Source organism: Rhinolophus ferrumequinum, chromosome 26, assembly GCF_004115265.2.
Source record: "Rhinolophus ferrumequinum isolate MPI-CBG mRhiFer1 chromosome 26, mRhiFer1_v1.p, whole genome shotgun sequence".
Taxonomy (NCBI): Eukaryota; Metazoa; Chordata; class Mammalia; order Chiroptera; family Rhinolophidae; genus Rhinolophus; species Rhinolophus ferrumequinum.
In genome coordinates this window covers 16775769-16803598 of record NC_046309.1, presented here as the reverse complement: position 1 = coordinate 16803598, position 27830 = coordinate 16775769, and the positions used below count along the sequence as shown (strand labels likewise).

The 27830-nt window shown below is 39.3% G+C and overlaps 1 protein-coding gene across 5 annotated transcripts in view; it reads left to right on the top strand.

Annotated features, from left to right (window-relative positions):
- Positions 1-4446: 4446 nt before the first annotated feature.
- Positions 4447-27830, top strand: part of NRF1 (nuclear respiratory factor 1) — a 115320-nt gene continuing 91936 nt past the window's right edge. For 2 of the 5 annotated variants that reach the window (XM_033098932.1, XM_033098930.1), the window contains exon 1: positions 4459-4590. The gene's annotated coding sequence lies outside the window, so the exon portion shown is untranslated. Of the gene's footprint in view, positions 4591-4979; positions 5400-27830 lie in introns of those variants that run through there. The other 3 variants (XM_033098929.1, XM_033098934.1, XM_033098933.1) reach the window with 3 other exon arrangements.

The window sequence follows — 27830 nt, the reverse complement described above, 5'->3', positions numbered from 1 at the left end:
TTGAGTGTATTCCAACTGAGTTGAAAGAGTATTAATCAGCCATTCAGCCTCCTCTCGGGAAGGACAGGGCCCATGTATCCCCACTGTATCCTCAACACCCAGGCATTTGGTACATAGTAGGTGCTCAATAAATTTGTGTTGACTTGAACTGAGACGTCATATGAAAAAGATTCTAAGACATTATAACCAATACACACTGTTAATTGAGACAGGGACAATAGGAGAAAGAACAGTTTAGAGGGAAGATAACAAGGTCAGGTTTTAACCTATTGAACTTGCAGTTGTTTGTATGACATGAGCTCCTGATCATAGTTTGCAGTTTCATGCGTAGGGCAGACACTCAGGAAACAGCTTGGAGCAGAAGATGCATGTTACAGGGATCGTCAGCAAAGCTTGGGTTTGGGGACAAGAGGCCCTTTGAAAATGACTGTTAACATTTCCTACATTTATAAATAGATGAGATTAGTGGATTAAGCTTAAAGAGAAATGGGTTTTAAAAGTTGTTACCTTGAAAGAACATCTGAGACGGCATAAAGAAAAGTAAAATAAAAATATTTATTTTTCTCCTTAAAAAAAAAAAAGTTGTTACCTTAATAAATCAATTACTAATTTTAAAAAGTAATAATAAATAGTATTTCCTATCCCTTTCCCCCCAAATCAGCCTCAGGCATGAAAACACTCATCTTGACATTTCCAACCTTGTTACTGCTCCCTTGTCTTGGGAGAACATCCTCTGAATGTTCTCCCCAACTTTGGGAGGGAGTCCTCAAGGATATTTACATGTGCTCAGGAACAGTTATTCATTATTATCATCATGATCACAGCAGCCACTATCTATCATACCTGGATTTTGTACCAAGCCATTTACATGATTAATGGTCATTGGAAAAAAGCTAATAATACTCAGCACTTACTATGTGCTTCCTGGGTGCCAGGCACTGCTTGCACCCTTTATGTGTAGTCTCTCTTTTCACTTCTGTATCATGAGTGAAGAAACAGAGGCTTCAAGGGTTAAGGGACTTGCCAAGTTTTCACAGGTAGAAAGTGCTTTGATGGAACAGGCCTCCCTAGTGGAGGCCTGGGGCCTCTGAAAACATGGGGGTGCAGCTGCTGGGGCCAGCACTCTCTGGAAATGCAGACACATCCTGGGCCAGCCCTTGAATTGCTCACATGGTGCCAGCTTCCTATGAATCCTTGCGGAGATGGAACTGTGTACATTTCCAAGTTGAGCTGGGGAAGCTGCTGCTCTCAGGATTCCACGCAGTTTGTCAGTGGGTCCTCGAGTCCCTTGTGAAAAGTTCCCTCAGCCCGTCTCCCTTCATCTTCATCTCCTCCTACTCACACAGGCAACACTGGAAGGGAAGCCTGACTACCTTCTACAGCTAAAAGCCTCCTGTAAGTCAACTGTCCATTGTTACTTAGAGAGTCTGTCCCACTGGTGAGTAAACCACCTCAGACAGGCCTGAATGCTGGCTGCTCAAACTGAGACCCCCTGCGCCGGTTTACTTACTAAACACACTTGAGGACCTCCCATCTCGGCCTGTGGCTCAGTCTCCCCCAACACCCTTCACCCCCACCCCCAGTTATAGTGTCTTCACCTTTCTGCTCTATGTCCTTAAGAATCTTGGCCACCTTTCGAGGCCAAATCAAGGACCGTGGCTTTGTGAAATTTCCCACATAACTTTAACTCTGATTACCTGTTGAAAATATTATCTGTATCACCACGCATTTGATTCTTAGCACACACAGTAATTTTTTACAGGTAATCAATTGAATGACCATCAGCTTACTGAAAGCAAATCCAAGTTGGGAATCTCCTGCATCCCCCAGGCTGCTGAGCTCCCAGCCATTTCTCAAGCGTCTAGGCTTCCTTTTTTCCTTGCTGTGGGCCTCAAGGTTAAGTCATCTTGAGTCATCCCTTCTTTCTTAATTCAATTACTGCCTACCTCTTCCTGTTTGGAGTTTTCTTCCTGCATTATACTGTCTACAGTTTCTGACTCCCTCCTGCTAAAGATGAATTTGTTAGAATCCAGTTCTTTAATCTCTTAGGGTAGATTTTTCTTTTGTTTTCTTTTTTCTTTTTCTGAGACCGATTCTAGAATCTTAGATCATCCATACTGGGGTTCCCGGGCTCATTTGTCTTAAGAAAGTAATTTGCGTTTCTGCAGAGGGTAGAAACAGAGGTCTTTCCTGCTATGTTTATCGAAGGTCTACTGTGAGCTAGACATTGCAAGAGATGCTGGTATAAATTCACGAACAAGACACACTCTCTGCCCTCCTGCAGGTTCCAGATTGTGCCCCATGCGTGGTCTGAGAGGTGCTGTGCAGAAAGACTAATGCAGTGCTTTCAAACTTCTTGCAACTGTAAGCCAGTAAGAAATGCATTTTATATCATGATATAGTACACACACACTTATGTACATACATTTATATATGTGAAATAAATGTTCCACAAAACGAAAGCCTTACAAAGTTTGATGTCTGTTTATTTTATGAAATGCTGGTCAGGATCCACTAAGTTAATTTTGTGCTTCATCTGTAGGTATCGACCTGCAATCTGAAGACCCCTGAGAATGGTTAAGGACACAATTCTGAGTTTAGGTTGATGGCTTTCAAACCTGTCTCCACCTTACTGTCTGGATTTGGGCAAGTAACCTGTATATATGCAAAATGAAATAATAGTAGTACCTATCTCATGGGCTTCACTTGAGAATTACATGAGAAAGGATGTGTGCAAGGGACTTAAAATAGGGCATGAGACCTTGTGAGGGCTCAATTAACATAGATGGTAAAGTATTGGATGTGATGATGGAAGGGCCTAAGCACTCAAGTGCTGGGGGACGAGGGAATGCTTTCCTGGAGGAAATGCTATTGAGACCTTAAGGAGTAGTTGAGATTATTCAGGTGAAGGTTTAAACAGGTGAATAGAAATAGGAGAAAAAAGTTCTGTGGCGAGAGAGCAGCCCTTGCAAAATTTGTGAGGTGGGAGAACTTATCTTGTATGACCTGAGAGCTGTTTGGCTGTAACCGGTGGGAAAAGTCTGTGACAGATGAGGTCAGAGATGGCAGCAGAGGGTGAGGTTAGAGGGCCCTGAAGTCACGTCAAAGAATTTTAGACTTTAACTGATGTGTAGTGGAATCTTATTAAGCCTGTTAAGCAGGGAAATGACATGATTTACTTTTTTAAAAAGCCAATCAAGCTGTAGGGTGGAGAATGGAGTGGAGAAGGCAATTCCTGTGGCAGGGAGACGACACAGAGGTTTGTGGTGTCTTGATGAGATGATTGTAGCCTGAACCACGTTAAGAAACGACAGGGAATGACAGTTTTAAACATCTAATTGGTTATGGAGACTTGAAGGAGAGAGGAAGGAGCAAGGGATCATTCCTAGGTTTCTGACTTGAGCACCTGGTTGGTGGGTGGTGCCACTCACGCACTCGTCTTAGAAAACGCTGGATAAAAAGACATTCCATTTTCGGAGATGTTGAATTTGGAGGGAAATGGAATTTTGCTGAAAATTAAAGCCTCCTGATTTTGTTGCTTTGTTGTCTGACACCCTTTGAGACAGTTGGCAATTCCTTAAGCAATGGTTCTTCCACTATGGTGTGCATGAGAATCAGCAGGAGAATGTGAGTCGGGGAGTTGGGGTGGACGGGAGTGTTAACAATGAAGGTTCCTGGGCGAAGAAGTCAAGGTGCTGGAGACACCAATTGGGGCCCAGTATTTAAATGATCAGTCCCGGGTGATTTTGACTCAGGTAGTCTCCTGATCGCACTTTAAAACACAAAGAACAAAAACTACCTCTCAAGTGTCTCTAAAATTAGGTTGTTTTTCTACTATCCACCCCTCCTTACTTCTCGGTCACCTGCTTGGGGGTCCCCATTACTCCTGATTCCCTCCCCTCATAGTCTTCCTAATAGGTGCATATCCAACACGCCCATAAAAATATCTGGTACACACAGTGTCCTCTAGATACGTTCGCCGAACACAGGAACGATAGAATACATTAATATGTTGCTCTGCACAAAAACTTTCGCTTTTAAATACCCGGGCAGGGTTTGAAACAGGAAAGCAGAGGTCCTTCCAAAGAGAGGGTGAGGAGGCGACTGGCAAGGTAGCGCTTGCGGCAAAGCCCCCTTTCGATTGTGTGGGTACATTCAGGAGCTCCTAATTCCCGGGGCTGGGGGTCGAGAAATGTTGTATTTCCACATTAGCAACCATCTTGGGCTGCCTGCGCCACTTCTCCGGGGCGGCCACATTGGACGAATCCAGTTACTTTCGTAGCTTCGTCCCCATCCAAACCTTTGAAGCGAAATGTGACCGCGAGGAGGCCGCGGGGGGCGGCAGGGGACCTCCGCCCGAACACCGTCCAGGACGCCCAGCCGAGGCACCGCCGACCTCCCCATCATGGCGGCCGCCGGGAGGGGAAGCCGAGCCCGTGCGTCGCGTGCGTGCCTCCCCTCCCTCCCCTCCCCCACGGCGGCGGCAGAGGCGGCAGCGCTCGCCATTGCCGCTGGTGGCAGGAGGCTGCGAGGAGCCGGCGCGGTCGCAGTCTCCACGGCGCAGGCCCACGGTAGCGCAGCCGCTCTGAGGTGAGTGCCCTACCGCGCAATCTCCAGCTATTTCAGCCCCGGCGCAGCCGCAACACGGCGCCCGCCCGCCGGCCGGCCGGCCCGCCCCGCAGCCGGCACCCTGCCGCCCCCGGCTCCGGGCCTGGGCCCCCGCCGGATTCGGCCGGCCTCGGGCGGGGGCCCCGGCCCGGGCCCGTCAAACCGCCACCCCGAGGATGCGCAGGCCGCACTAGGCCCCAGGCGTCCTGGCGGGCTCGGGAGGGAAGCGCTGCCCTCCCGAGAGCCCCAGGGCTCCGGCCTCCCTTGCCGCCTGAAGCTCTCGGGACCGCGGCCTCCTCTCTACCGTGGAACCCGGGGCCCGGGCCCGGCCATCCTGCGGGCTCGGGAGCGGGCAGCCGGGGAGAGCGCGCCGGGCCCGGGAGCGGGAGGTGGGCGGGCTGCGCGGGACCGGAGCTGCGGCTCCCCGCTTGGCCCCTCGGCCCTTCCTGGGTCTGGTCCGCGGGCGGCGCGGCGGGCTGGGCCGGGGCGCGGGAGTCGCTGTCTCCTGCGGGAGAGGAGGCTGGCTCTTGGGGCGACCGAAGCTTCCCTCCCGCCGGGGTGGCGTGGGCTTGTTACCCAGGTAGACTGGGGGACGCTGGAATATGGCGCGTTGCCCACCTTCTTGCAAGTTAGGAGGCGGCCCGGGCGGCAGCGACGGCAGTTCGAGGAGGAGGGCGCAAAGTCCTTTTGTACGCAGAAATAAGGAGCGACATTGTGTTTTCTACCCCGTCTGCGATGCTGCCTGTGGAGGGGCCGTGGTTCTTCCTGTGCCTGGGGTCGTGGTCCCCTGGGTGAGAGAGCGGGGGAGTGGCGCGACTCTCGGAAGGAACCGAACCTTTACTACTGAAAGACAGGGGCTCTGGATTGCCTTGTGCATGGATATTATACCATATTCCCAGCTTTTCGAGGACTCGGGGGTTTGCCCCCGCATGGTGTCCACTTCACTGTGCAGTGGTATCCACCGCCTCTCTCACCTGTTGTGTCGTTGTGGCTGGTCCCAAACTTTCTACAGTGTATCTAACAGTGCCCATCAGAACTTGAAGTTGTTTAAAAATCTTAACATTTTTAGGGCTTCCAGTGGTATCTGCTTCAACCAGTTGGAGGAGCTGTAGGCTGGTCTCCATCCCTTCTTTTCAAGCATTAGGTTAGAATATATTAATTGCTTGCTTTAGAGCTGGTGTCAGTTGTGCTTTCTGTGGTCAGAGCGAAATGCACATTTTCTTAAGTGTGTAGAGAGTGTATTGGGAAACTCTTAGGGTAAAAGGTAGTGTGAGTGAACCTGTCAGCTTTCCCAGGACATCATCTGTGTTAACAGTGACCCTTTCCCCATTTCATCTCTGCCCAACCTTTAAAATAGTTCTTTTCCTTTGGCCTTGAACAGTAAGTTATTGGGTTGTTCCTCACTGAAGGGAAACGGGAGGGGGACCTTGGAGATGCTGGTTTTGTGTGTGTTATTCAGTAGTAACCTGACTCCCTAGAATTAGGTTTGAAAGTTCTTGACGTGTTATCCCATAAAGTAGTAAAAATATGACTAATTCTGTCGGCGCATCTGAGTGTAATTTCCTTATTTTATTGGGTGCAAAAACAAACATACAGTTATCGCATGTAATGTAGTATACTTAAATTGTGTACAGAATTTTTTGTGTCAAGGGACTTTTTTTTCTTCTGACAGCCTCCTTATTTGAAGTCCTCTGATTTCATCTTGCCTGCCTTCCCTCTATCCCCATCTCAAATTCAGCTTATATGAGGGAAAATAACTTTCCACATAGGAGTCAGTGGTGGTGTTCTCATTTAGAAAAAAGTTTCTTAACCCCCAAGCCAGGAGTTTTCATGGAAATAGTTTTCTGACCAGGTTTTCAGGAAATGTAGCTTCTGGACTAAGGGATGTAACTAGAATGAGGGCCCTTGTTCAGACACAGAAGGGATTAAAAGGAGAAGGGATTTCAGGTTTCCCCTCCCAATTCATGTACATTCCAGTGGAACCCCAAATTGTAGGTTTTTGTTTTATTAAATCACAATTATGCATCCATCTCTAATTTTGCTAAGGAGCTGAAGACTGACTTCCCATGGTTTAAGTACCTGAATTTGCATTGCTTGTAGGTTCAACCAGACTCCGGGTTGTCTTCAACAAGTATTTTATGTGAAATAATTACAAATGGGTGACTGTTTTAAGGGAAATATAAGCTCCGTGGGGTCTGGGATTAAATTTTTATACCTCTTTTCTTATGTGTAATAAGACATTCAGTAAATGTTTGTTGGGGAATAATAATGATGAATAATAATTATTGAAATTAAAATTTTTTTCGCAAGTATTTGAAAAGGTGTGCTGATTTTTCAGTTTCTGGAAGGACTATGAACTGTCAGCCTTTAGAAGCACACCTTCCAGTTCTCTGGAGAACAGGAAGTTATTTCATATGTTCAGCTTCTGTCAGGTATCTTTGCAAGCCTAGTGCTTCATGCTGCAGCAGGCTTGTTCATCCACTCAATGCTACTGTGAAAAGTTGGAGGGTAAAGGGGAAACCTGTGGATTGATCTCAGAAGTGTGTACGCTAACCTTAAGCATTTCCGTGTATTCTGTCTGGGGCTGTAATTAGTCCAGGAAATGTGATATTTGAATTTAGATGTTTGTGTGTGATGCTTATTAATACATATATAAGTAGTATTTGGAAAATCAATACCAATCTTTGGTTTTGTAAAAACAAATAAATACCAATCTTTGGTTTTGTAATAAACATTTCAGAAAATATTCTATACTAAAGGACATTTTCTCTCTGTTCTTTTATGTTTTCCTTGAGAGCTAAAGCTTGTGTTTTCAGCCTGAGCTTACTCAAATATAATTTTCCATGAATGCTTAGTAAAACAGCAGTGAAATAGAAACCACTTGTTAAGTTTATTTTAGAAACATTTTATTTAGACCAAGTCCAATCAGTGTTTTTTGAGGCTCCGATACATGTTAATTTTTGTGCATTATGTATCATTTAGTTTCTTCCTTATTAGCTAGGTGTTGGGTTACCCACTTTCTTGGTTTTTCAGGTAGTATTTTTATTCTACTAAGGTGAACAGGCTGGAAGAGAAATAGTAAAAGAAGGGGAAACAAATCATTTTCAGGTGTTTCCAGAAGATTACAACCACATTGGACTATTGGAAACTTTTAATCCTGGAGCAACAAGAATGCTTTGTCTGAAGTTATTTTGATGTAATAAAATTTATTGGAAAATGAATATTTGACTGCTCAAGGAAAATAAGTGGATTATATATACCTTGGGATATGTATTTTTTCTGAAGGGCAGTTTAGAAGTAGGCTAATTTGTTTTTAACCCCACTCAACACAGTTTAGTTATCAAAGCTTCAAAAAAGCTTTATTTGTTTTCCTTTTCATCATGTCTATGTACCTACAGTGTCCTAAGATGTGAACATTAAATGAACTGAAGAAAAATCAGAAATACTTCATAAAGATACTCTAGTATATTTAAAAAAAGAAAAAACAAAAATCCAGGGGGTAGTGAAGGCAGAGCTACCCCATTTGTGATCTCTTGAGGCAAATCTGTATTGTATCATCAATAGCAGTCACTTAAAAGGTAAGCTGAACATAAGGAATCTTCTCCAGAATCCCAGATCTCATAACCTGCCTTATCAAACTACTGTTGGGCCATCAGATAATTTCTTGAGGAAGCCACCTCTAGTAAGGGAGGAGTGTAAGTGTGTGTGGAGTTTGTTGGGAGAAATGGGGAGCAGGGGGAAGAGTAAGTGATACTAACAAAAGAACGTTTGATAGATTGGGGTGATCACTGGAATTTTGGAGGCATAGTATTTCTAAAACAAGCTAAAGAGCTGCTTTTGATGGGTCATCAGGTGATTTAGACCATCTACTGTTTATACTGTATTTAGTATGTAACTAGTATTTAAATTAATTCATGGACGCTGATTTCTGAGGTTACAAATGTGAAAAGTTTGGCTGACAGTTTAAGTGGGCATTTTCTTAACTCTTAAAAGGTGCCTGTTGGATAAACTGTGCTAAGCCTTTTTCAGGATCACGAAGAATGAGCTTTATATGCATAAGCATTAAGACCATTTTCAAAAAAGAGCTTGTATTTTACTGTTGGTGAAGTCTTTGCTTTTTAGAACTTGGAGTCTGTTTTGTTGCTGCTACTGAATACTAATGTGGTTAGGCTGGCAGCTCAACCTACAAAGAACAAGAGGAAGTGAGGAAATGTCCTCATGAAACATTGCTTAAAACTAAGCAGTGGACTAGAAATGGGGAGGTAGGGACTAGGGGACTTAGTTGTTGTTTTATCTTCAAAAGAGGATGAGGTGTACTCTCCATTGAGAAATAACCTTAAGTATGTCCTTTGGAGTTTTGCCATTCATTCACCAGACATTGATTAAAGACATACTGTATTCCAGGCATGTGCTAGGTGCTAGAGTATAGAGTAACAAACCATGGGCCTTGTCTAGTAAGGGAGAAAGATAAAAGCTCAACTAACTATAATACCTACAACTTGTTGAGAACTAAACTAGAGTAAAGGAAGAGTGGTGTGGAATTACAGAGGGAGGGATGAATTCCTTCTGGGGAGAAGGACGGGTGATGCAAGGAGAATAAGTGAGGTTAGGGAAGATTCGTGCAGGGGATGTTGAGGTAGGACTGAAGGGTGAGTAGCAGTTTTACTGATGGAGAAGAGGCTAGCGGAAGGGTGTTGATAGTCTGAGAAATAGCAAGTCGATTTTGCTGTACTTGGGGAATAGTGGAAAATGAAGCTGATGAGGTTTCCACCTGATTTGGAAGAGCATGGGGGAGTTAAAGATTGTACTTGGTGCATAGATGATGCCTTTAATTAAGATAGGGAATGTATAGAAAAGAACAGAATTTGAGGAGGAAGGTAATAGAGTATGATTCTAGATGTGGGAATGAAGGTGTGTCTAATAGCTACCTATTGACAGATTTGGGCTAGAGTTCAAGGGAAAGGGATCAGTTAAGAGAGGCGTATCATCAGCATAATGTCACAGAAACTGCAAAAGAGTGTAATGTCGGGAGTGAGGAAAAGACTCAGGGCAACCTTGTGCAACATCCGTATCAGGGTCAAGTGCATGGAGAGGGGCCTTTTGAGGGAACTTGAAAAAGTGGGTAAAGGTAAGATAAATGGTGAAGGTTGAAGAAACTGAGGATGGGGATTAAGGGCATTTTAACAGGGAATTTAGCAATGTGAAATACTACAGAGAGCTCACTGGGGTGAAAACTGGATCTGGAAATTAAGAGTTAAAAGAAATTTTCTGAATGTATTTGTGTGTGTCTGTATGTATTGTTTTGCCGGGAATTATGATGGTTAAACAAAGTAGATTTCTAGAGCATTATTGGATATAAGGGTAGGGCCTTTAAACCCAATTTAATAGAGGACTCATGCTTAGTAATACATGCTTGGCAGGTCCTGTTCCTCCCCTTCGCTCTTGGGAATTACAGCATAAAAACACTTGGAGAGGACTTTAATTCCAACAATTAGAGTTTATGTATTTGAGTATATAGTAGACTATACTTGAGTATATAGTCTCTTAAAATTCAGACTTCTCTTAAAAGGTTCTGAGGTTTCATAATGTTTACATGTTAAGTTTAACCTGGGTTTTGTAGTTCTGGGATTCATGGATACATTTTGGCCTTAGGATCCTGATCTTTTGAAATTGTATGAAAAATTTTGTGTATGTACCTATGTGATTTTCCTGGGGAGAGGGTCCGTAACTTTTTTGAGATTCTCAGAGTTCTTAACACACAAAGAAGTCAAGGGCCTTTTTAGTAATGTTAATGATTAAGTCAAATGTTGGTTGTTAGTTGGCTGAAATCAGTTACCTGACTGGTAGATCAAGGGAAAGAAATTTTGAGTGGGTGTCTCAGGTGAGGAACTTTGGGGAGATATGAGGCACCTGTAGGACATCAGAGTAGGAGAACCAGAAGGAAGGTGGGAGCAGTGCCAGAGCAAAGCTTAACCAATGTTTAGAATTTTGCCAAGTCTTCTGGACTCCTTGGATTTTTTTTTTTTAAATACTCCAATATTCACACTAGTACATGACTTATCCATGCACTATACACAACAGGCTTTGTGGGGGATCAAATTACTGTTGTTTTAAAGAAAAAGTGAGTTTGAAAGAAAGCTAAGTGGTTCATAGATTGCACTCAAAAAATCAGTTTTAAGTTGGGCGTTGCTTATAATTTGGAAGTTTTTAGAAATGTACAAATGTTTTAATCTAATGATCTGTGGCAGGACATTTATTCTCTCCTTGCTTAATTTTTCTGACCATGAGATGAAAAATGCCATTGGCCTATATTATACAGTCTTCCTGAAATACGACAATTATGGAATGCTTTAAGATCTAAGCTGACTTAATGCTAACAAATTGTTATTGTTCACATTTCTTAAGCCATTAATAAAATCTAGAAATTCAAGCAAATTATTTTATAATGTTCCATATTAGAACTTACTTGATTCCCAGACTATTTCATTCTGAAATTTTAGATAGTCATTTATACTTTCTTTGTCTGATCTTTGGATTTTTGAAATTAGATTAGGAGACAGTTTTGTTAGCTGGGCCCTAAATTCTGGGGCAGTGATCTCCAACTTTTCATGGTCACCCGTACAAGTAAATCTTTGAGCACACATTCTGAATCACATTTATAAATGATGTTTCTATGCTATTGTACTAATACACTTATGTGCATTATAAAATTATAGAAGGCAGAAATTTTAAAAGGGTGAAATAAACAGTTTTTTAATGTCTTGCTAATTGAGTTAATGGTGGTTTAGTAATTTATGAGTTTAGCTTATTTTTATAAACATTTGCTTATAACTCATGATTTTTTTTCTATAATTAATTCCAGTTGGTAATGTTTTATAGGATACCCTATAAAAGTATTGGTAAATACAAGAATGATATGAATAAATATATTGGGTAATCTTAAACAGAAATTTTGTGTTATGTAACTTGTAATTGTGTTTATGGGTTATCTTTATATTCATTAAATCTGCAAAGATCCCTAAATAGAACTTTTCCTGATTTTTTTTTTTCCTTTTGGTCCTTTGTCTTTCATCAAACAACAATGAAATAAAAATTCTTAGCAAAAGATCTTCCATATAAAAATAATCCACAAATTAAGGAACCAACCAAGGTGGTAAATAAAAATACCATCATAGAACTAGTCTCTTGACCCAAAACTGGCTTCAGGTACTAAGTCTAAAGAAATAATTCTGACATCACCAATTATGTGATTGAGTTAAAATTTCTTTTAAAATTACCTTTTTTCCTTTATTTTTGGTTCTGTATTGTAAAAGATTTTCTACACTGAAAATGTATTACTATTATGAGAGTGAAAATTTTTAGGAAAAAAAACCCTCCAAAATCAGTAGGTATATTTGATTTATAAACATCTAGGTGATTTTCATTTTCTTTCTTGTATCTTTTATTTTCAAATTATCTTTAATAAAAATGCATTAACTTTTATAATCAGAAAAAATAAACATAAATATGAATAATATAATTAAGGCCCTATGGACTCTCTGTGAGATTTGGGTCAGGTAAGTCACTTGTCCTCCCTGGGCCTCTGTTTCCCCACTTGAAAAACGAAGAGGACAGAAATGGTATTTAAAGTTTCTTATAAATAAAAATTCCTTCTAAAATTCTGAGTCTGTGTTATGACATGTTAAACAATAAATAGAATATATTCTTATAGTAAAAAGGCATGTATATGTGTGTTCATTGTAGAAAAGTAAAGACAAGAAAATTAAAAATAATCATAATTCTGCCATATAGATAATTAACAATATTTTAATACGTATGGTTTTAGATATTTTCTTAAGTATGCATGTACACTCACGTGCACACTCACACACTATACATATTGTGTGTGATAAAATGGAATAATACTGTGCTACTGTCTTGAACCAATAATGTCTAAGGATATTTATCTATTTTGCCTTGGAACATTCTTAATGGGGAAGTTATAAATCCATTTGTTTTCATGAAATGTAAAAGATATTTAAAAGTTTCTCTCCAAATATAAATTTGTCCAGGAAATGCTTACTGTCTGTTTCATGCTCTGTGTGGTTTTGCTGAGGTAAAGGTAACTTGGAGTAAGGACAGAAAGGCTTGCTTATGAAAGCTTACTTAGTGAAGAACGAAAGCTAAATCCTGGGTTAACCTCAATTTCATTCACATATTCACATAATAACTTTTTTTCCACTCTGCCCTCCTACTTCCTGAACTAAGAGTCCTATTATAAGAGTCCTATTTACGGGGTAGTTCCTGAAGTGAACCAATATACATATTATTGATCTTTTATTTTACCCTGGGACCTTCTGAATTGTTATATTCCCACTGAGAGCAAATTAGATATTAGTAACAGCAGTATAATATACAAGTGTAAAAAATTACCTGTTTAACATCAACTATGGGGAGTTCAAAAGATACATATATACACAAACACACACACAAATATGAAATGTTATGTAATCTAATTTATACTTGTCCTCAATGAAGTATGTGATGTATATAATTCTAATTTTATGTAAGGAAAAACAGTCATTCTCAAAGTTAACTTCCTTAAAGATTTTATATAGTGGATTCTCTTTAGAGTTAGTAATGTAAATTTTCTGCCTACTCAATTAGTTCTATCTTCAATCCTTCTGCTAGCTGGTTTGTTTTTTGTTTTTTATGCAAAATGAAAAGCAACTCTAGGGTAAATAGTCCCTTAAGTATGGCAATTAATATCTAATGTAATCTAGTAAATTTTTATCTGAGTATAATATAAAGCATGAGGAGGTGTGTGTCAGAAGAAAAAAAGTCTTTCTTCCCTTCTACTTTGAAGATTAGGATCTTTTCTAGGAGAAAAACTTGATCGTGTATACCTAACAATTAAGATGCTAAAAACAATATCTTCCAGACATAGTGGGAGGTGGAGAATCTGGGAATAAAAAGTATGAATTTTTTGCCTCTTAAACTTTTGTTCTCATTTTTTGTGTCTGAAAAATGTGAGAGCAGTACCTAATTCTAACGAGAATCTACCCCGATTTTTTGAAGAAATCCATTTGGTAGCCAAGTCTAATGCCCTTTAAATAGGTAATGTTGTTTAGTATTAATTTAGGGTTTTGGTATAGTAGTGATTCTTTTAAACTTGCATGATTTTGAAATTACCTTTTTAAAAAGAATAATGATTATTTTATAACAACTTTTCCCTTAAAAATAAAAGATTGGGCAGCTGTTCGATGTAAATATGGGTATTCAGATTTGGCCTACCAGTAGTTTCAGAATTCTATACCCAGTGGCCTAATTGACATTTTTTGGATACCTCAAGTGTACTACATCCCAAAATGAAAGTCCCTTCTCAAACTTAGCCCTGTTTCCCCTCTTGCTTACCTCAGTGAATGGTACCATCATTTCATCGAGTTTCTCAGAACAAAAACCTTGGTCTTTCCATATCATGAAATCCTGTTTAACTTTCTAAATAAGCTCAATTTGTCCTCTTCATTTCACTATTAACCGCTTTTGTCTGAGTTGATACTGTTTCTCTCCTGAACCGGAGCAATAACCTATAACTGGCCCACCCGCTTTCACTTTGAGCACCAGTGATCTCAGTGCAACCAGGATGAATTGATCTTTTCTAAATACACAGGTGTGATCACGTTCCCCCATTTTGAATTTAGGATGAAGACAAACCTCCTTAATGTAGCCATACCTACCTTTTAGACTCATTTTGTATCAGTCATGCTCCCCTAACCATAAGGCTTTCCGATTGCTGTTGCTTTTGCCTGGGAAGCTTTTTCCTCTCTTCTCTTTCTAGTAAAGTCTAATAAATTTTATTCAGGTCTCTCCTCAAGTATCATTTCCTTGGGGAAGTTTTATCACATCTCCCTCATTTTTGTACTTTCCTGCACCATATATGTCTCTGCACATGTCATTTTATGTTTGTATGTTACTTGATACATGTGTCTTTCTCAGCAGATTGTAAGCATCATGAAAGTAGGTATATTTGTGTTCATCATCAAGCTCAGCACCTGATACATAAAAAGCAGCATTTAAATGATTGTAGAAACCTTGCAAAATTCACTTATAATATTTTACCTTATAACTAGGCTTTTGAGGGGCCATCTAATATTTTATAATGTTTAGGACCTAGGGTGAGACTAGATTCTAAGCCATCTAAGTCAGGTCTGTTCCCTAAAGTTATTAGTCTCTTATTGAAGACATCAAGTGATAGGAAATTTACTACTTACTCAAGGTCTGTTTAGTCTTTAAGACGTTTAGATGGTTAGGAAGCTTATTTTCAACTGAAATTTCACCCTGTAAATTTTACCTATTGGTCTTATTTCTCTAGGACTTCAAAAACAAATATATTTTCTATTTTCTTATAAAGTCCTGAGTTGTCTCTATTTTAGTTTAAATATTTCTAGGACCTCCATTCAGCCTTCTTGAAAAGGTAATGGGATATGCTGGAAAGATAGATTTGGGGGACTATATTAGTTTCCTAGGGCTCTGGGTTTAAATGCCACTTACTAGCTTGGCAAATTTGAGTGTGTTATTTATCCTGAGTCTGAATCTCCTTCATTTTAAGACAGGGATAATAATGTCTGTATCATTGAAGATTTGAGGAACATTTCTGTGAAGTATTTAACACATGGTAGCCTACTCATTAAATGTTGCCTTCCACATACCAAACGACCCTGACTTTACTGCGCTTTGTCAGGGTCCCTAGATACCATGTGGAGCCTAGAACCCCGCATGAGGTGTGGGACTGGTCTGGCAAGTACGGATTACAGTGGTCCGGTTTTTCTGTATGCTGGGCACCTTGTAGCCACTATGATTCATGTATCCCAAGTGTGAATTAGGTTTATTTGTGGCCACAGCATAAGACTGGCTCATTAAACTAGAATTGGTTAAAGCCCCCAAGTCTTTTTCATTGGTATAATTATTAAATCTGTATGTTGTGTAGTTATTTAGATCCAAGTACACATTGTCACTTTATGTTGTTATAAGTGTTACATTTTCAAGTCATAGGGCCTAATGCATAATAGGAGTAAAATTCACTCAATTTAATGTTACTGTATGGTTTAAAGGAATCTTTAAACTTAACTATTTTGGTGCTATTCAGAGAATATTTCTTAAAACAAGTGCTGTGGTGAATATGAAAAGTTACCATTGAAGTAGCAACTATATCAATTAATATTGGGCAGATGGATGGGATGCTAGATAGTCCTGTAATCAGGTAATCAGGTATTCCTTTGGTGATGAGTGGCTGATCACTTCCGGCTTGCTTTTGATGCTTTTTTGTCAGGTATTATGAGGTGGGTGTCCATTGCTTATTTAACAAATATGTATTTAATGATTTTCATATCTAGTATCATTTGGAATTTGCATTTGAAGTAAAAGACTAGAGAAATGAGTGATGTAGAAATAGTGTTTTAAAAATATTTATTTTTGAATAAGTATTATGTGCAAATGGTTAAAAGATCAAACAGTGTGAAAGGAATACAGTGGAAAGTGAGTTTCTCTCCATAATTTCTCTCCCAGAAATATACACCATTACCAGTTTCTTGTGTATCCTTCAAGGCAGGGTAAGCAAAAATGTTTTGTATCCTGATCCGTAGCACAAGTGTAGGATTTCTAGGGGGTTTTTTGCCCTATTGTTGAGAGGCAGGGAACCAAATTCCATAGCTTTCCATTACTAATTTGATTGTGTGGGATGCATTTCCAAGAGAGTTGTATATTATATAGTCCTTTGTGAAAGACTTCTCTTTATAGGCTAAGTTTATACCAGGGAAATAAAACCAATTTTAATTTAGGCCATTTATTTAGAAAAGGAATAAAGAGAAACCCATCAATTCAAATTGGTTTAACACATCTTGGTTTTATTGCTTGAGCCCTTTCCATGCTTTCTAAATGAATTACTCATTTCAATTATATTGACAGCAGGGCTAAATAAACTATTTCAAGAGCCTGGTAGGTATCATAGTTTAGGAAGAGCTGGAATAGTCCAAGAATAGTAGGGCTATGGCATCATTACATTCTACCTTGGGTTTTTTGCTTTTCCCCACTCTCATTGCGCTATAGGCCAGTGGTTCTTAATCTTTTGTCTCAGGACCCTTTTATACTCTTAAAAAGTATTGAAGATTCAAGAATATGGGTTGTAACTTTTGATTTTTACCATCTTAGAAGTTAAAACTGAGAAATTTTGAAAATGTTTATTAATTTTAAAATAACAATAGTATACCCACTACATGTTAAAATAGGTGAAATATTTTTATAAAAAATAACTGTTTTCCAAAACAACAATTTAATGACAAGAGTAGTATTGTTTTACAGTTGATGGAAGACAACGGGATTCTCATATCTGCTTTTGCACTCTGTGCAGTATGTTGCTTTGGTTAAAGTAAATGTCTGAAGAAGATCTGGTCTCATACCAGATAGGTAGTTGGGAAAGGGAAGAGCATTTTAAGAGCCTTTTCGAATAATTGTGGATATTCTTTGATATTACACCAAAACTCAGCAGTATTAATTTTTTAAAGGTGAGTTGCAGTGTGGATTCATCATTGTACTTTGTTACATTGAAATCTGTTGGTTTATCATGGACTTTGAATGGATCTTTTAATCCATGCTTGATTTTATAACATCATACTTGGTCATTTGTAAAATATTAGTTTACTTAAAGTTATGCAGAGCCTCCAAATGATGACACAAATCACATTCTTTAACACTAGTACTGATCTCATCAGAAAAGGATAAGTAATGGAAATCTATCAAGCTCACAGTGGCAGATAAAAGTTTTCCAAAATTCTAATATCACTTGAAATAACAAATTTTATCATTGTCAACAAATACTGTCAATTATTTTCCTTGAAGTGATAGGCACACTTTAATCAGGTAATCAATTTTTGAAAACATATCTGTTAGTCACCAGGTCTGAACAACCATATAGTTTGTCTGTCAGCCACTCTTTCAAGTAAAAATAGTGTTCTTTGGGAGGGAAAATGGGTAATTTATTTGCAACTCAGAGCATAGTACATGTGCTTTTTGAAACAGCTATTATCACACTTTCAAATGCAGAAGTGCTTTTTGCATACTTTCCATTTGGTTACCCAGAATAGTAAAACGACATGAACTTAAGGGTAAAGATGTAATAAAATTAATATTTTTTACTTTTACATCAACACATTCTTAAATAAAATGGACTCTCCTTTTTTACTGTGAGCACACGAAGGTGAAGAATATAACGACCCCTGCTGCAGTGTGATACCATTGCCCTAAATTGTGCGAAGGTGCCAGTGATTTTGCCCTCCCGTTGTTTTTGCATCATAAGTGCAAATATAAGCATAGTGACAAAAGGCAAATAATGTCTTAGTTACTATGAAAATAGTTTTGACCTCATGGATCCCTTGAACAAATCTCAGGGACACCCCCACCCCCCAGGTTCTGTGGTTCACTTTGAGAGCTGCTGCTGTTTGAGGGTTAAACTAGCCATCCGGATGCCCCTCCGCTTCAGTGTCTGGTCCTGGAGTTTACATAGAAAAGGTGCTCAAAGAATACTTAATGAATATGGTATGATATCTAAAAAGGACAAAACTTGGTGCGTAAAATAGTAGGCCACCTTTTCCAAGTTGTGCGAACAGGGTGAACAAATGGAGTGTGGATGATAATATATGTGGGAAATGCAATTGATGAAATAAGAACTAAATAATATAAGGTGATATTGAAGTTGGAATTAACTGGTTTCAGAAATGCACAGGAAAAGAATACCCATGTACAGGTACCTACAGAGTTAATAATTCAAGTATTGTTAGGCTCCTATTAATGAGTCTCTACGTTTTGGGTCCTTAAATTTGTAGTGGTCAGAGGATCTTGCAGTAAGATGGATCTGATCTGAAAAGCAAACATCTCATTTAAATTTAATACGTCACTGCTTGCGCTTGAGCTAGTAAAGCCTTTTCAAAAAGGGTTACAGAAGGTGAATGTTAAAAACAAATCACTTGTTATGAAGAATAGTGAGCAAAGTCCTGTGTCCATTCCAGATCCAGGTAGTTTCAATTGGGCAATTTTCCCCTCTAGGGAGGCCCATCCCATTGACTACCCTACTGCTGGCAAACATGAGCTCCACCAAACCGTTGTTTAAAGGGAAGAAGGAAAAGTCTTAGGCTTCTCTCTCAACAGTAGCAGTGTTGGGAAAGCTGCACCGGCAACGGTGTGTCTTCATTAGATGAAGCCGTCCCACCCGCCTGAGCTCTTCAGTCTTTTCCTACCACCATGCGTCCTGTCCACTCCAGTGCATTCAGCATTATATAACTATTATTAACAATAAACTATGGACATAGTATATGTAAGCCACATTTTAAGAATAAATATATATAAACTATAAAGGATATATGAGGTGTGATAAAAGTGAATGTTTGAATAAAATTATTACAGTAAAAGACACACTGCCATTAATCCTCCTCAAAATGCTCCCCTTCTCTTCAGACACACTTATCCCATTGTTCTTGCCACTTTTTGAAGCAGTTCTGGAAGTCCTCTTTTGTGAGTGTCTTTAGTTACGCTGTCGTGGCTGCCTCAATGTCCTGAATCGTTTTGACTTTGGGGAAGAGCCAGAAGTTGCATAGTGCCAGATCCGGTAAATAAGGTGGATGAGGACACACCGTAATGTTTTTATTTGACAAATTGCCATATACCAGAAGCGATGTGTGACACGGAGCCTTTACAGTGTGATCATTAAATACGGTGAATACTGCTGCCAGGTGCCATCCAACGGAAAGGCAGCTACTTTCAATACGGGAAGCGGCGCGTCAAACCTTAGTAACAGTGTGTGACAAGTTTCAACTTGTTGGGTGCAGACAGTCGGGTGTGAGCTGCGGTTGAGAGAAGGTGTGTTTTAAAGTGTGTCGTAAATCATCCTCCATGACAATCAAAGTGAAAATGGTTCAGGACATCTAGACAGCCTCTATAGCACAACTAAAGACACTCACAAAAGGACTTCCAGAACTGCTTCAGAAAGGAGCAAGAATGATGGGATAATTGTGTTTGAAGCGAAGGGGAGTATGTTGAGGAGGATTAATGGTAATATATCTTTTACTGTAATAATTTTTTTTTAAATTTAAACATTCACCATCTTGTTTGATCACACCTCATAACTATAAAACTATTCAGCATTATCTAACTATAGGCTGATTTATATGGTGATTGAAATTGGAGGCACTTCCTAACTGTGCCTTGAAAATCCCTCTCCCCCACCTTTACCATGATTTCTTACGGGAACACTGGTTTTTGATAGGTATTTTTTAAAGTTTTAGTTTTATAGAAAAACTGAATGGAAAGTAGAGTGAGTTCCCCTATAACCCTTGACACTCCCACCCTCTCCTCTCATATTAACAGCTTGCCTTACATAGTGTGGTAAATTTGTGACAATTGATGAACCAACATAATTTAAGGCCATAGTTTACATTAGGATGCACTCTATGTTGGACAGTCTCTGGGTTTCGACAAATGTATTAATAATGTAATCTCCATCACAGTATCATACAGAATGGTTTTAATGCCCCCACATCTCCTGTGCTTCTTCCCTCCCTTCTCCCAAACCTTGGAAGCCACTGATTTTTACTGTTTCTACAGTTCTGCCTTTTATAGGATGTCATGTAATTGGAATCATACAGTATGTAGCCTTTTCAGATTAGCTTCTTACACTTAGCAGTGTGCATTTAAGGTTTTTTCGTGTCTTTTCATGACTTGATAGCTCATTTCTTTTTAGTGCTGAATAATATTCCATCGTCTGCATGGACCACAGTTTACTTAGCCATTTACCTGTTGAAGGACATGTTGGTTACTTCCCAGTTTGGGCAATGATGAGTAAAGCGGCTGTAAACATCTGTGCGCAGGGTTTTGCATGTATTTGTTTTTCAACTCATTTGGGTAAATAAATATCAAGGAGTATAATTGTTGGGTCACATAGTAAAAATATGTTTAGTTTTGTAAGAAACTGCTAAACTTTCCTAAAGTGGCTGACATATTTTTAGGTTGCTTATGCGTTTTCAAAAACACATTACTCAGGTATGTAAAGGAATGTCTGGTCTGTGCAGAATCTTAGAGTTTCTTTTGCTCCCTTACTTTCTTCTTGCCAGCTTGAGTCAGGATGCATGCAGCCCACTTCTTCAGTGCTCCCAAGAGGTTGTGTGGAGATACATCTAGTGATGGCAGAACTCGCCGCTTCGTGACAACCCACTCCATCTTCACACCCTTTTGGAAAACTCACGTGTTGACCAGCATTCTCCTGCCTACCTTAACTTCTTACCTATTTTTTCTCATTAGGGCCACATAATATTTATAATTCCTCTTCCTCATTCTAGTCTTTTAATGTTTAATGAAAGGTAATTTCCCAAAAGTCCTTTCTTCTTTAGGTTTAAACATCTCTGTTTTTTCCAACTATTCCTTATACTATTGGGCCTTTCACAGTCCCAGTGAAATGTAAGGAATTTTTCTACATTTTTAAAAAATAAAGTGCCCAGCACTTCCTACAGGTGTGGTCGGCTTGATGCAGAAATCCCCTTTCGTTATCCACATTTGACATGTTTTGCTTGTCATGTTATGCTTATTTTCATACTGTTTAGTATGAACCAGCACTCCTGAATCTTTTTTTTTCTGTGATGATGACACCATCCTGTGCTTTTCTGCAATGTTTGTGTTTTTTTTTTTAAAAAAAGACCAAAATTCAGAGTGGTATGCTTATGCCTATTCAAATTTATCTTTTGAGATTTTGCTCATTATTTTAGGCTGTTGGAGTCTTTTTTTGGAATTTGATTTTACCCTTTAAGGGTGGACTTCATTATCTCTGGCACCACTAGTTACCAACCTACTTGACTAACGTATCTTTTCTGTCTCTTTTTCGTTTACAAAACTGTCCCTCTGTTGCTGCCTTTTTTTCCCACTTGTTTTCTCAGTGGCAGATTACAGCTTGTGTTAACTTTGATGGATATGTATAGCTAAACATGAACCTCAGACAATAGAAAAACATACATTTGCAAAGCCCCAAGGGAGTTGTGTGCTTGAATCATGTTACCTATCAAGAACCTTTATGTTTCCTTTTCTTTTTTTTTTTTTTGGACCCTTCCTATTGATTAATTTTGATTGTGCGGTCTTCTTTTGGTATTTTGGAGCTAATTCATCTATTTTCAGCTTTCTCTACGCTTTTCTGTATGATGTAATGGAAAAGACACAGCCCAAAGACTGTCTGTGATGCCTTGTAGATAAAGTAACCCTGGGACCAGTGTGTAAGGCAGAGGACTTAATGGGAGGTTAATCCTTGGGCCTCAGTTTCCCAATGACATCGTGGAAGACTTGCGTTAACGGGGGGGGGGGTTCCACTTGTGCTCTGTGGACTCCTAAGGAGCCTCCTGGGGTCCTGCAGGAGGTGAATGACTAGCTGTTTCTGTTCCCCAGCCCCTTCAATACCAGAAGTTCCACTTTAATCTTATGTTGTGAGGTTCTGCATAAGATTCTGTTTAAAGAAGGGGTGCCCAGAGGACATGATGCAGCTTGGATAGTCTATATACACATATGTGTCTCTGATTCCATGAGCTTGGAGGCCACCCTCAGATTTTTCATTTGGTAAAGGGGTAGAGCGGCTTATGCTCTTTTTTTTTTTCTTCCCAGACCTGGGAATAATCCTCCTCCTCATTATAAAAGTAATTACACACTTATTACTTTAAAGGGAGGAAAATTATAAAGCAAAAGTAGAGTATTCATAATTCCATTCTGCAGAGAGGATAGGATTCTTAATAGTTTCAGTATATCTTCTTCCTAGATTATTTTGTTTGCCCATAATTATATCCGTATTTTAGAAAAAAAATGAGATCACACTCATTCTAGCATATTTTATAGCCTGGTTTTTTTTGTTTGTTTTTTTCCAATTTCCGACAGTATATATTGTGGACATTTTTTCTGTGTCAGTATACATCAGTCTACTTCATCCTTTAATACTTCTGTAGTATTCCTCTTTATTAATGATTTGTAACTATGCTAAGTCAGAGTGAATGAATATTCCTTGTTGCACAACACATGGAATCTATTTAATGTATAACTCTAGTTTTACTTACATATTGCTACTGGCACACTCACTTTTTTTTCAGTAGTTTGCTTTTTATTCACTCTTTGGGGGGTTGTGATATTTGTTGCTTTTACCAGTTGCTTTCCTTTCCTCTGGTTTGATTACAGATCAGGACCTCAGAAATATTATCCCAATCAAGCTGCAGATGCAGATAACCCTTTTCTTTTAGGCAATAGCTCTAATTTAATGCCCCTTTAATAGTTACAAGTCTGTTCTTAAGAACAAAATCTTGGCAGCCAGAATTATACTTGACACTTTTATTCCAGCATATTACTGTTGGTGAGAAAGGCAGTTGACTTGTTTTGACCCAAGTGAGTTTAGTTCTGGAGATTTAGGAAGGCAGGTGACGAGCTACTTTAGGTGGTTTGACAGTCAGCTGCAGGACTTCTATTGTGGCCAGGACCAAGCGCTGCTGATAAATGCGTGTGGTAAATTACATTGGATGGTCCCTTTTCCCTTCTGTTATTGAGAATTTTATCAAAGATCACATTGAGAAACTGGTAGAAAAATATTTGTTATCTTACAGGGTGATGATTATCTTTTTTGTACAGTGTACTATGCTTTTTCAAATACTTAATTCTGAATGGATGCAACATTTGGGAGTCATGGAAATTTTTGATTTTTCTTTTTTTTTTTGAACAGGAAATAAGGAAATATAGTGTAAACATTGTTTAGGAAGGTTTTACTTGTTTAGAAACTTAGGCTAGCATATCCTCCCCCACCTTTAAGTTTAGGAATATCTTGTACAGGTTCAACAAATTCTAAAATGGAAATGTTATTCCTAGTTTTAAATGAAGTCATTTTAATTTTATATTCAACCACGTTCTAAATTTCATTTATTTCAGTCTTGAAGCATATGTGCTTTTTTATTTTTCTCTTTCTTTCCTTATCTGGGATTCTAAGATGACTTTTTCCTTCTTACTATGGTGTCTGTAACTTTGATTATATGCTATCCTAAATTTAATATTGTAAGTAATTCAGGATACAATTTATTTTAATCACAAAGTAATTAAGGGGGTTTTAATTTTTGAATGGGTACTATTCAAAATATAGATGTTTGACACTTTTTGAAGTGATATGGGTAGGAATCATTATTATGTCATTTAGAAAGGTTTGTTTTATTTGTTTTTGTTTACATTACAAAATCTCTGGGTGCTATTTATCTTTGTCTTAAAATGTATTTCATGTAGTCTTTCCAAGTAATTTAGGAAATTCTAATTACTCATTTATTCAACAAACGAATGTGAGGGATTAATGTGAGCCTTGAACAGTTCTAGGTACTGGGGGTAAAGCACTGACTAGATAAAACAGAAAAATCTTTGCTCTCATGAACCGCTTTCTAGTGGGTTGAGGAAAAAAATAAACAAAAAAACAAATATTGCATCAGGTGGTAATGAGTGCCACTGGGGAAATGCTGTCAGCTTGAGATTATCTCCATATTGTTCAGAAGATTAGTCCTCAAAAATACTAAGGCTGCAAATGGAAACCTTGGGTTGGATATATAATGGACTTTTGGTTGACTATTGATTATTGATTGATGTGTAATTTGAATGGATTCCCATATTTATTGTCTGCTCTCTTTCATACTTCTTTCAATTTCACAATTGTGTTAATAATTCTTAGTGTGATTCTATTTATTGTTGCTTAAAATAATACCTGTTGTAGTGCTTTACAGTTAAAAAACATTTTCATATTTCATTTTTTAATTGACCATAGCATAATAGTTATGGTTGAACCATATGAAATTGCTAATATTTAACTATTTTGGACCTACATAAAACAATTCCATATTGTTCAGTCTAATACTGTGCTATACCTACTTTTAAAAATAAAATGTGTTTACAAAACATGTTTTGTAAACTAAAGCACTATGCACATTGTCAAGATTTAAATTTTGTTTCTGCCACTCTCTCTTAGCTATAGAACAGTTACTTACCCTTGTTGTGCCGCAGTTCATCATGTGTCAGTAAGAGTAATAATTAATAATACCTCATAGAGTTGTGAGGGTGACATGACATTATATCGGGGGTGCCAAAAAAATGTACACAAGTGGACACTTTGGTCAACGTTGCTCAAGCAGTAGTTCGCCGTCTTCAGAAGTGTCTGGACGCTGATGGTGACTGACCACTCTGAGCACCTCTTGTAATTGCAGATGTCACATGTGACTTATATTCATCTTTTGTTATCGGTATATATTGGGTATTATAATTTTAATACAGTTTTCCTTTCTTAAAATACGTATACATTTTTGGGGCACCCTCTGTGTATGTAAGAGTGCTTAGAAAAGCACCCCGCACAAAGTAAGGGCTCCCTAAACGGTAGCTAGTACTAGCGTGTGCTACAGGCCTTGTCATTCTCGGTTGTACAGTTAGTTCAACTTATGGAGTTAACCTTGTTTTTGGAGACTGTTTTGACATCCATAAAGAAAAATGACAGAAATTTGTAAACTGAGACATGATAGGTAATTGTGACTTAGTGTTACCTTAGAAAAGGTACTAGTGGCACTTTTATAACTGATTTGTTGAGGAATTAATGAACCTAAATAATAAGTGTTGACCTCAAAATTTCTAAGAATATAAGCACAGTTTTAAATTATATTCAAAAAAGGAACAAAAATAAATGTTAAAAAGCAGTCAAAAATAGTTTTTAAAAAGCATCTACAGACAGTTAAAAAATAACACACTCAAGCCGCCGGTTCACACCTCCCTAGTCAACATTTCCACGTGGGTACCTAACAGGCATCTCAGTTCTTCGGACATTCATTCCCCTTTCAGTAAGTGGCTACTGTGTTCTTCCAGTTGCTCAAACCAGAAACCTTGCAGGCATTCTTCCCTCCTCTCTTTCACTCTACCCTGCATCCAAATCATCAGGAAGTCCTGGCAGCTGTACCCACGACACGTGCAAGCTCTAACCACACCATCTCCACTGCTGCTGCTCTGGTCCAAGCCATGCTCGTCTTTCCGTAGCTTTAATCATTGATTTTCCTGCTTCCACCCTTTTCCTCCCTTCGTCTCCTTTCACATAGCAGGCCAAGTGAGCGTTTTCAAGTGTAAATCAGAAAATTAAATTGTATGTCTGCTCTGCTGAAAACCTTTCAAAGACTTGCCTTCTCGTTCAGAGTAAATGCCAAGGACCTTAGCAGCCCTCAATGTCCTAGAAGCCTGACAGGGACTAACCTCTCTGAGCTCTCTGCCTCTCCTCCCCTAGTTTAAGGCGCTTCAGGTACAGGGGCCACCTTGAAATTTGCTCTTCTTGCTGCCCGGAGCCTCTTCCTCCAAGTAGTTCCTGCTGTCTCCCTCACTTCCCACGGATCTGAGCTCAGACATCCCTGACCAGCACCCTCCCCGCCCCCACCTCTTGTTTTCCCTAATATATCATGTATATATTTGTTTATTGTTTATCTCCCTCTAGAAGGATGGGGGAAGAGAAACAATAAGTGTTCACAGCTGTCTCCTGTACCAGTGCTTGGCACACAGTAGGTGATTATCATGCATGTGTTGAATGAATGAATGTATTTCACCTTTTGGCAAGGCTATCTCAGCTCTTTCACTGCATTTGATATTGTTGATTTCTCCCTTCATTTGGCTACTCTCATTTTTCCTTCTATCTTCCTCTCATTCTTCTTCACGTTTCCCCCCACCCCCACTTCTGTATACCCCTTTGAAGATTCTCCAGGTCTCCTTGCTTCTTTCATCATCTCACTTTACATATTATTCCTGGTCAATTCTAGTCATGCTCTGTGATTTCATTACTGTCTCCCTGTTGATGAGTCCCAAGTTCACACCTGCCCCACAGCTCTAGATCTAGGTATATGTTTAGGCAGCTGGCGTGAATGTTGTCACACATTGTTTTTCTCTGCAAATCTGCTCTGTTACTGTTCCTTGCCTTGGTTAATGAGGCACTCACTAATCCAAGCCAGAAATGGGGGAGTCATTCTGGAGTTACCTCTTTCTCACTGTTCACATCCAGTTGTTCACTGAGTCCTTTCAATTTTCAGCACTTTTATTTCACACATGCTTTCCATGTCCTGTGTCTTAGCTGAGGCTTCCATGGGCGCTTCCTCGTGGACCATTGAATTAGTTACCTGGCTGGTTTGACTCAGCCCTTCCCAAGCCATTCTTCATACAGTGGGATGTTTGCAGAATGCTGCTCTCATCCCCTTTAGCAGTGCTTCTACCCTATGGCCCAGAACCCTAGGGATGGCCAGCAGTGACAGCTGAGGGCTTTTGTGACCTATGGTTATCTGGGCTGCACACATAATACTCTCTCTCAACAGTATTGCTTAATAGATTGAAAAAAAACAACTAAGTAATGTAAAGCATACCCTTTTCATTATCTTTTTCTGAATAAATGTAACTACCATGTAGTAAAAGTTTCTTTTTCTGGTGGTTTGTTATTTTGTTGTTGTTGGTCGTTACAAAGGAATCTTCATAATATTAAGTACCTCTGAGCTAGAAGATGACATAAAAATAACCACCACCTGGCCTCCCCCAAACTGAACCTTTGGTGCACTCCATGCTTGGACATGCTCCATAGGCCACACTGTTTCCTCTGTTCCTAATACTTCCACTTCCTGCCCCCTCCAGACACCTCTAAAATAGCTGCTTCTTAAAATCTTTCCCCATCATCATAAAACCCAAACTCCTTTCCAAGGCCTTACATGATTTTTCCAATTTTGTCTCCCTCCACTGTCCCCCCTTTCACCAGGGTTTTCCTGTGGCTGCCTTCTCATTCATTAAGATCGCAAATCAAATTATTTCATTTCATTTCATTTCATCCTCACATTAACACTGTGAGGAAGGTATTAATACATTGCCACCAGTTTATAAATGGGAAACTGACATACGTGGAGAGATTAACACGAAACTACCGTGTTTCCCCGAAATAAGACCTAACCTGAAAATAAGCCCTGAAAATAAGCATGATTTTTCAGGATGACATCCCCTGAATATAAGCCCTAATGCGTCTTTTGGAGCAAAAATTTATATCAGACCCGGTCTTATTTTCGGGGTAACATGGTAGCAAACGGCAGACCTAACTCTCACGCCCAAGCTTCTAACACAGCACTGCTTCCTGGTGTCCCCAGATCTTTCTGACTTTTCAA